The 9931-nt window shown below is 37.6% G+C and overlaps 1 long non-coding RNA gene across 1 annotated transcript; it reads right to left on the bottom strand.

Annotated features, from left to right (window-relative positions):
• Nucleotides 1-552: 552 nt before the first annotated feature.
• On the bottom strand, nt 553-2947 carry LOC309711110. The gene is made up of 3 exons (XR_014277888.1): nt 1677-2947; nt 1456-1519; nt 553-1057 (listed from the first exon to the last, which is right to left on the bottom strand). It is a non-coding gene; the product is annotated as an uncharacterized lncRNA (long non-coding RNA).
• Between the last annotated feature and the right edge of the window lie 6984 nt (nt 2948-9931).

A 9931-nucleotide genomic window follows, 5' to 3' on the forward strand; every position in this document is an offset into this window, starting at 1 on the left:
AACTAGCCACTGTGACCATTGAGGCAGAGCAGAATGAATGATACTGACGGGAACTATGAGAGTTTGTAGTTAAATTCCTGCTCTTACACACTGTAAAATCTAATTAGTTAGAACTCAAAATAATTGAGGAAACTCGTTGCCTCAAAAAAATTGAGTAAAGCTTAGCTAAAAATGACTAAATTAGGACAACTTATTTATTTTGAGTACTCTGTACAAGCTCATTTGTTCCCAGAACTCAAGAAAATTGGATCAAGTTTACGTAAGTTGACCAAGTTAGGGCAACTTACTCATTTTGAGTACACTGTAAAGCCTTGTTAGTTCCCAGAACTCGTTGCCTCAAAAAAACTAAGTAAAGCTTACTTAAGATGACTGTTAGGACAACTTATACAGTGCAAGTCTGCAGTATTAAGAATAACTTGATATTTCTGACTGTACAGTGCTAATTGTTTACTTACTGACAAACATTTCAAGTTCAACTAAATGAAAAAACAATTTGTGGTAACCTGAATATGATTAAAAATAATTAACAACACTTTTTGTAAGGATGTTAAAATCAGACCAACTTTTATTTTCAAACACCAAAGTATAACAGCCAACATACTGGACACTGTTCTGCTGAACAACAAACAATTATATTGCCATCACTGTTATAATCTTACAATGAAACAAAGTCGCAGATGTAATTATTCTGAAAATAAGTTTAGGCCTACCACAACTTTGTTTTGTACTTACATTACTTATATAATCAAAATAAAATATTTGTTGTTCTGTCACAAGTGCAGTCTCTAATTTAAACAACACATTTGTTTTGCATTCCAACACATGAGCTGGAATGTTGTAATGTTTTAAGGATGGCTTGTTTCCAGTCCAGGCATTACTGCCTGAATGACTATCATGGATCGAGGTGATCCAAATGTAGGTGCAGAAGAAAGTCTTTAACTTCCCTTAAGTACAGTGGCAGTGGATGTGGGTTGGAGATGCAGTGAGCTTGAACCTGCAGGCGACCATCTTCACTGACCACACCATCTGTGACGGAGGACTCATCTCTCCTGGTGTCCTGCAAGCAAACAATCATATTTTTTGGAACATGAACTTAATTGCTTTCTTAAAACATTTTTTTCTGCATTTGGTATAAAACAGACTCCAATTTGGACAATCTCAGGCTCCTTCCCCACCGGAGAGGTGACATTCAATGTCCCAATTGTCAGTCTGGATAGCCCTGACCCCCACCCGACACACAATAATGTCATGAAAGCATCATTTTAAAAAGGGCTATGCAAACATGGCCAATAACTTTCATTCTAATGATGTGCAAAATGATTTGGGCACAAAACAAATTTTGCTGTTAGAAAACTTGCAGACTTCACTATATTCAGTGTAGACCCTCTAAACTAAGTTTGGGGGATGTGATCTTTCAAGAAATGCAGACCAAACTGTTGTTGTTTGTTTACTTACACAGCATGTCTTGTAGAATTAACTGGAGTCACCAGCAACAGCCTAGTGCAGTCATATCTCAAGTCTAATAACAGAAGACAGGAAAAGATCAGTAAAGAAACAACTTCCCCAAACCAAAAAACAAATAAAACAATAAGTAAAACAGGCTGATCTAAAGTTCAGCCTGATTAATATAAATGTCACTGACAGTTGCTAATATATTGGAAAACCAAAATACTTACCACTGAGTTGATGTCTTTCTGTCCAACAGCAGGAGTGCTGGTCCCGAGCCTCAAAGACAGTAAGAAGCAAGCAGAGGGAGAAAAAACAGAACATTTTTCAGAAACCGATTTGATCCTTAATGGCTGTGCAATCATTGTAACATAGAGTTTGCTTATGTTGTTAAATAAAGGCTAGATTTGACATTAATAGATGCCACAGATGTTCAAGGTGCCACAAAGCATGAAAAAAATGGACATCTCAGAAAACGTCGGGGCATTTTTGCAAATATGTGATGTCTTGATAAATCGAGCAGATATTTGAACTTTCGACAGCTACATTCTCGCCTGAAAATATCTTAAAAGTTGATTTTGTGACCCAGAAAAAGCAATAAGCCGCGCTCCTCCGCCATTGGCGAGCTTACAAGTACGCACAGGCTCCGACAACCATGGCCGACATATGCGATCCTCCTTTCCCCTAGATTACCCTTTCTGGGTCACAAAATAACCTTTTAAGATATTTTCAGTGGAGAATGTAGCTGTGTAATGCTCAAATATCTACTTGATTTATCAAAATATCACATATTTGCAAAAGTGCTTCCACGTTTTCGGAGAGCTCTGTTATCCACCAGCGCGATAGCTGACCGGGAGGTCAAGGCTTGATAAGAGTCCGCAAGCACAGCTAACTCTTGGCTTATTGTTTTCACACCCCCGAAGAATTTTGTCTGGGCTCTTATCTCACTTTTTTATTTCAAACAATCAACAGAAAATTTCACAGACATATTTTTATATAAGGTTTTTAAGGCTGTGGTGTTAATTTTTAAGTAACATGAGCCCAGCCGCAGCAGCAACGCTAGGCTAACACTAACTAGCTAGCACGATTATAAACCTGGTGCTAAACTAAGAGAAGCCACAAAATCAGTTTGAATAAGAGTAAACATTTACTCACCAAGTTAGTGTATCAGGTAAAGATCCACAGCAATGACAACAATAATCCCTTGAGCTGACGCTTTTCTAGGTTTGCTCAACATATTCCATAAAAAATGCTGGCACCATGAACATGCGGACTGATCCGTGCTAGGGAGGAGGACGGTAGTGACGTGGCATTTTCAAAACACATCTTTCATCCTTCCACACTGAGAAGAAAAACTTCCATCTTACTTAGTTTTTCTAAGTTAAGACAACTCAAATAAATTGAGTTTATCAGCATTTCTGTAGCGGACAGAACCACCTGCTTTAATCTACCATGATGCTCTGTGTTATGTTGTCATGGCAATATGAAGTCAAATAAATACAAATATATAAAATGCACATTTGAAGGAGGACAAGAAGACAGGCAACTGGAAGAGCTTTTGAAGCAGGAAAACTTTTCTGGATTACTCTTAATTTAACTGGAAATTTTGCGAATACAAGTCAAGGAGGAAACAAGGAGGCAGGTTGGATTATATTTGAGGACAGGACGCATGAAGGAGAAGCATGAGGAGAGAGAAAACAGCAGAGCGATGGTGCAGAGCTAATCGTGAGTCAAGTCGAAGAAGCAAGCATCAAAACTGTGAGTAAACATAACACATAAAGACTTAAAAATTACTGTGCTGATTAAGGAAACATTAAATTTGGTTAGTTTGGGGTCTGCAGCTTCAGGTTTGTGGGTTCAGTTGGTCTCAAAATTGAGGAAAGACAAAAAAATTTCTTTTGAAAGGTTGTTGGAGGATTTTTACTGTAAGAAATATCTGGGTGTGCAACTGCTTTTATTTAAAAAAAAGTTGAATTTTATTTAGTCACATTGGAAAGGGAAAATTGGAGGATCGGGACAATAATGTGGCCAGATTTACTGTTTCCTTAATCAGAACAATAATTTTGATCTGAACTAGAAATTTTGAAATGGGTTATTTTCTTTCTTCTCTACTGATCACTGTGTTAAAGGTTGAGTTACTTGTCAGTCTACATTTATGTTAAAGGTAATTTTAAAAAATGCAGTTTATTCGTAATTTTGTAGAAAAAGGCTCCGCACCTATGAAAAAAAGAAAATGGGTATCCACACCCCCAAAATTCCTGTAGATCAGAGTAGCTAAGCCCTGGTTAACTGCAATTATATAACAGAAGATGAAAAATATTGGAATGATTGAAAGAAACAAAGATTGCTTTAGGGTTTGAAGATTTGACTTTCTTATTGAAATAGACGAAAACTAATCCATGTGTGACACTGAGAAAAAAACTGAAAGCTTAAAAGATCTGGAGGTCTGACTACTGTTATTCAAATGTGCAAAATTGTTTTAATGACATTAGAAAGAAAAATGGGATGTTTAAAAAGGTAATATATAAAGATGATTTTTATATTACTTGAAAAAATGATGTTGTTTAGCGCTTTTGTACTTAGAAAAATGCTGGGTCACTAGTAAGCTGAGATTTAATGTGATAAACTGAGGAAAGGTAATATAATCTACACACTCGCTATTATTGTTGCAATCCATACACCACTTAATATTTAATCAATCGTCATTCATAATTGGTGATCTATGCAAGTTTTAAGGAATAATATTTGAATTGAGGTTGAATGATGCTCTGCCTCTGTGGTCAAGTACAGACATAGGCCTTAAGCAACCATGAGCCACTGATAAGTGTGGCAGATTAGGAAACATGCATACAGTTCATTAGTTAGACTCCTATGAGCCACTAATAGGAGAAAATGAGCACGCAATAAAGTGGACTTGTTAGGGAGAGATTGCCATCAGAGTTAAAACACTCCAACTCAATTTTGATGATAGAACCAGCTAAAAAAATGAGCGTTTTGTTGACACTGATGACAAAATCCTGATCAGATACAGACAGACACATGCATACAACACACACTACTGCTCAAAAGTTTGTGGTCAGATTCAAACATTCTTGTCTTAATTTTAAAATTATATTTGCTATAACATAAAATTAGGCAAAGTTTATCAGAAATGTTTTCACAGATGTGTGTTTAATGAATCATTTATGTTAAATCACCCATGATGCATTAGGAAATGTCTACACACTTATACATGGGCCCATTTTTAGTAGCCATCACTGCTGTGTGGACAGATCACATGGTTATAAACCAGGTGAAAATTGACTTCAAACCTTTGAGCTGTAGTGTAGATTGCAATGATAGTGTATAGTTATCTATTACAGAAGAACATATACAAGTCTGAGGACAGGGAGACACTGTAAAAAAGTTATGAGCTGTCTTGCTGCAGAGAAAGTGGAGTCTGTCATCCTTGAAAAGCTCCCAAGATAGGCAGCTGGCAGGTTGAATGATGCTCTGCCTCTGTGGTCAAGTACAGACATAGGCCTTAAGCAACCATGAGCCACTGATAAGTGTGACAGATTAGGAAACATGCATACAGTTCATTAGTTAGACTCCTATGAACCACTAATAGGAGAAAATGAGCACGCAATAAAGTGGACTTGTTAGGGAGAGATTGCCATCAGTGTAAAAACACTCCAACTCAATTTTGATGACAGAAACAGCTAAAAAATGAGCATTTTGTTGACACTGATGACAAAATCCTGATCAGATACAGACAGACACATGCATACAACACACACTACTGCTCAAAGGTTTGTGGTCAGATTCAAACTGTCGTCTTTTTAATTAATAATTTACATTTACTTTTAACATAATATTACATGAAAATGATCAGAAATGTTTTCACAGATGTGTGTTTAATGAATCATTTATGTTAAATCACCCATGATGCATTAGGAAATGTCTACACACATATACATGGGCCCATTTTTAGTAACCATCACTGCTGTGTGGACAGATCACATGGTTATAAACCAGGTGAAAATTGACTTCAAACCTTTGAGCTGTAGTGTAGATTGCAATGATAGTGTATAGTTATCTATTACAGAAGAATATATAGAAGTCTGAGGACAGGGAGACACTGTAAAAAAGTTATGAGCTGTCTTGCTGCAGAGAAAGTGGAGTCTGTCATCCTTGAAAAGCTCCCAAGATAGGCAGCTGGCAGGTTGAATGATGCTCTGCCTCTGTGGTCAAGTACAGACATAGGCCTTAAGCAACCATGAGCCACTGATAAGTGTGAGAAATTAGTGCACTTAATGCAGCGGTCCCCAACCCCCGGGCCTCGGAAAGGTGCCGGTCCGCGAGAGTTGAGGCTCAGTTGTGAAATGTATGGTTTTCAGGGTTTTTATCGGTATTCAGAGTTATTTTGTTATCGTTTTTATCGTTAACTCGGTGTCCCTGGGTCTTTTCAAGTGTGTCATAAATAAATCTTCTTTTTTTCCGGTACCGGTACTAGTTTTATTTTGTTGTATTTATCCGCGACACCTTAAAGGCCGGTCCATGAAAATATTGTCCGGCATAAACCGGTCCGTGGCGCAAAAAAGGTTGAGGACCACTGACTTAATGCATGTTTCCTAATTATATACGTATGAGCCACTAATAGGAGAAAATGAGCACGCAATAAAGTGGACTTGTTAGGGAGAGATTGCCACCAGAGTTAAAACACTCCAACTCAATTTTGATGATAGAACCAGCTAAAAAAATGAGCGTTTTGTTGACACTGATGACAAAATCCTGATCAGATACAGACAGACACATGCATACAACACACACTACTGCTCAAAAGTTTGTGGTCAGATTCAAACATTCTTGTCTTAATTTTAAAATTATATTTGTTATAACATAAAATTAGGCAAAGTTTATCAGAAATGTTTTCACAGATGTGTGTTTAATGAATCATTTATGTTAAATCACCCATGGTGCATTAGGAAATGTCTACACACTTATACATGGGCCCATTTTTAGTAGCCATCACTGCTGTGTGGACAGATCACATGGTTATAAACCAGGTGAAAATTGACTTCAAACGTTTGAGCTGTAGTGTAGATTGCAATGATAGTGTATAGTTATCTATTACAGAAGAACATATACAAGTCTGAGGACAGGGAGACACTGTAAAAAAGTTATGAGCTGTCTTGCTGCAGAGAAAGTGGAGTCTGTCATCCTTGAAAAGCTCCCAAGATAGGCAGCTGGCAGGTTGAATGATGCTCTGCCTCTGTGGTCAAGTACAGACATAGGCCTTAAGCAACCATGAGCCACTGATAAGTGTGACAGATTAGGAAACATGCATACAGTTCATTAGTTAGACTCCTATGAACCACTAATAGGAGAAAATGAGCACGCAATAAAGTGGACTTGTTAGGGAGAGATTGCCATCAGTGTTAAAACACTCCAACTCAATTTTGATGACAGAAACAGCTAAAAAATGAGCGTTTTGTTGACACTGATGACAAAATCCTGATCAGATACAGACAGACACATGCATACAACACACACTACTGCTCAAAGGTTTGTGGTCAGATTCAAACTGTCGTCTTTTTAATTAATAATTTACATTTACTTTTAACATAATATTACATGAAAATGATCAGAAATGTTTTCACAGATGTGTGTTTAATGAATCATTTATGTTAAATCACCCATGATGCATTAGGAAATGTCTACACACATATACATGGGCCCATTTTTAGTAACCATCACTGCTGTGTGGACAGATCACATGGTTATAAACCAGGTGAAAATTGACTTCAAACCTTTGAGCTGTAGTGTAGATTGCAATGATAGTGTATAGTTATCTATTACAGAAGAATATATAGAAGTCTGAGGACAGGGAGACACTGTAAAAAAGTTATGAGCTGTCTTGCTGCAGAGAAAGTGGAGTCTGTCATCCTTGAAAAGCTCCCAAGATAGGCAGCTGGCAGGTTGAATGATGCTCTGCCTCTGTGGTCAAGTACAGACATAGGCCTTAAGCAACCATGAGCCACTGATAAGTGTGAGAAATTAGTGCACTTAATGCAGCGGTCCCCAACCCCCGGGCCTCGGAAAGGTGCCGGTCCGCGAGAGTTGAGGCTCAGTTGTGAAATGTATGGTTTTCAGGGTTTTTATCGGTATTCAGAGTTATTTTGTTATCGTTTTTATCGTTAACTCGGTGTCCCTAGGTCTTTTCCAATGTGTTATGAATAAATCTTCTTTTTTTCGGTACCGGTACTAGTTTTATTTTGTTGTATTTATCCGCGACACCTTAAAGGCCGGTCCTTTAAAATATTGTCGGGCATAAACCGGTCCGTGGCGCAAAAAAGGTTGGGGACCGCTGACTTAATGCATGTTTCCTAATTATATACGTATGAGCCACTAATAGGAGAAAATGAGCACGCAATAAAGTGGACTTGTTAGGGAGACATTGCCATCAGAGTTAAAACACTCCAACTCAATTTTGATGACAGAAACAGCTAAAAAATGAGCGTTTTGTTGAAACTGATGACAAAATCCTGATCAGATACAGACAGACACATGCATACAACACACACTACTGCTCAAAAGTTTGTGGTCAGATTCAAACTGTCGTCTTTTTAATTAATAATTTACATTTACTTTTAACATAATATTACATGAAAATGATCAGAAATGTTTTCACAGATGTGTGTTTAATCAATCATTTATGGTAAATCACCCATGATGCATTAGGAAATGTCTACACACATATACATGGGCCCATTTTTAGTAACCATCACTGCTGTGTGGACAGATCACATGGTTATAAACCAGGTGAAAACTGACTTCAAACCTTTGAGCTGTAGTGTAGATTGCAATGATAGTGTATAGTTATCTATTACAGAAGAATATATAGAAGTCTGAGGACAGGGAGACACTGTAAAAAAGTTATGAGCTGTCTTGCTGCAGAGAAAGTGGAGTCTGTCATCCTTGAAAAGCTCCCAAGATAGGCAGCTGGCAGGTTGAATGATGCTCTGCCTCTGTGGTCAAGTACAGACATAGGCCTTAAGCAACCATGAGCCACTGATAAGTGTGAGAAATTAGTGCACTTAATGCAGCGGTCCCCAACCCCCGGGCCTCGGAAATGTGCCGGTCCGCGAGAGTTGAGGCTCAGTTGTGAAATGTATGGTTTTCAGGGTTTTTATCGGTATTCAGAGTTATTTTGTTATCGTTTTTATCGTTAACTCGGTGTCCCTGGGTCTTTTCAAGTGTGTCATAAATAAATCTTCTTTTTTTCCGGTACCGGTACTAGTTTTATTTTGTTGTATTTATCCGCAACACCTTAAAGGCCGGTCCATGAAAATATTGTCGGGCATAAACCGGTCCGTGGCGCAAAAAAGGTTGAGGACCACTGACTTAATGCATGTTTCCTAATTATATACGTATGGGCCACTAAAAGGAGAAAATGAGCACGCAATAAAGTGGACTTGTTAGGGAGAGATTGCCATCAGAGTTAAATTACTCCAACTCAATTTTGATGATAGAAACAGCTAAAAAAATGAGCGTTTTGTTGACACTGATGACAAAATCCTGATCAGATACAGACAGACACATGCATACAACACACACTACTGCTCAAAAGTTTGTGGTCAGATTCAAACATTCTTGTCTTAATTTTAAAATTATATTTGCTATAACATAAAATTAGGCAAAGTTTATCAGAAATGTTTTCACAGATGTGTGTTTAATGAATCATTTATGTTAAATCACCCATGATGCATTAGGAAATGTCTACACACTTATACATGGGCCCATTTTTAGTAGCCATCACTGCTGTGTGGACAGATCACATGGTTATAAACCAGGTGAAAATTGACTTCAAACGTTTGAGCTGTAGTATAGCTTGATTGCAATGATAGTGTATAGTTATCTATTACAGAAGAATATATAGAAGTATGAGGACAGGGAGACACTGTAAAAAAGTTATGAGCTGTCTTGCTGCAGAGAAAGTGGAGTCTGTCATCCTTGAAAAGCTCCCAAGATAGGCAGCTGGCAGGTTGAATGATGCTCTGCCTCTGTGGTCAAGTACAGACATAGGCCTTAAGCAACCATGAGCCACTGATAAGTGTGACAGATTAGGAAACATGCATACAGTTCATTAGTTAGACTCCTATGAACCACTAATAGGAGAAAATGAGCACGCAATAAAGTGGACTTGTTAGGGAGAGATTGCCATCAGAGTTAAAACACTCCAACTCAAATTTTGATGACAGAAACAGCTAAAAAATGAGCGTTTTGTTGACACTGATGACAAAATCCTGATCAGATACAGACAGACACATGCATACAACACACACTACTGCTCAAAGGTTTGTGGTAAGATTCAAACTGTCGTCTTTTTAATTAATAATTTACATTTACTTTTAACATAATATTACATGAAAATGATCAGAAATGTTTTCACAGATGTGTGTTAAATGAATCATTTATGTTAAATCACCCATGATGCATTAGG

This window comes from Aulonocara stuartgranti (genome assembly GCF_965226115.1).
Source record: "Aulonocara stuartgranti genome assembly, chromosome: 7".
Lineage (NCBI taxonomy): Eukaryota > Metazoa > Chordata > Actinopteri > Cichliformes > Cichlidae > Aulonocara > Aulonocara stuartgranti.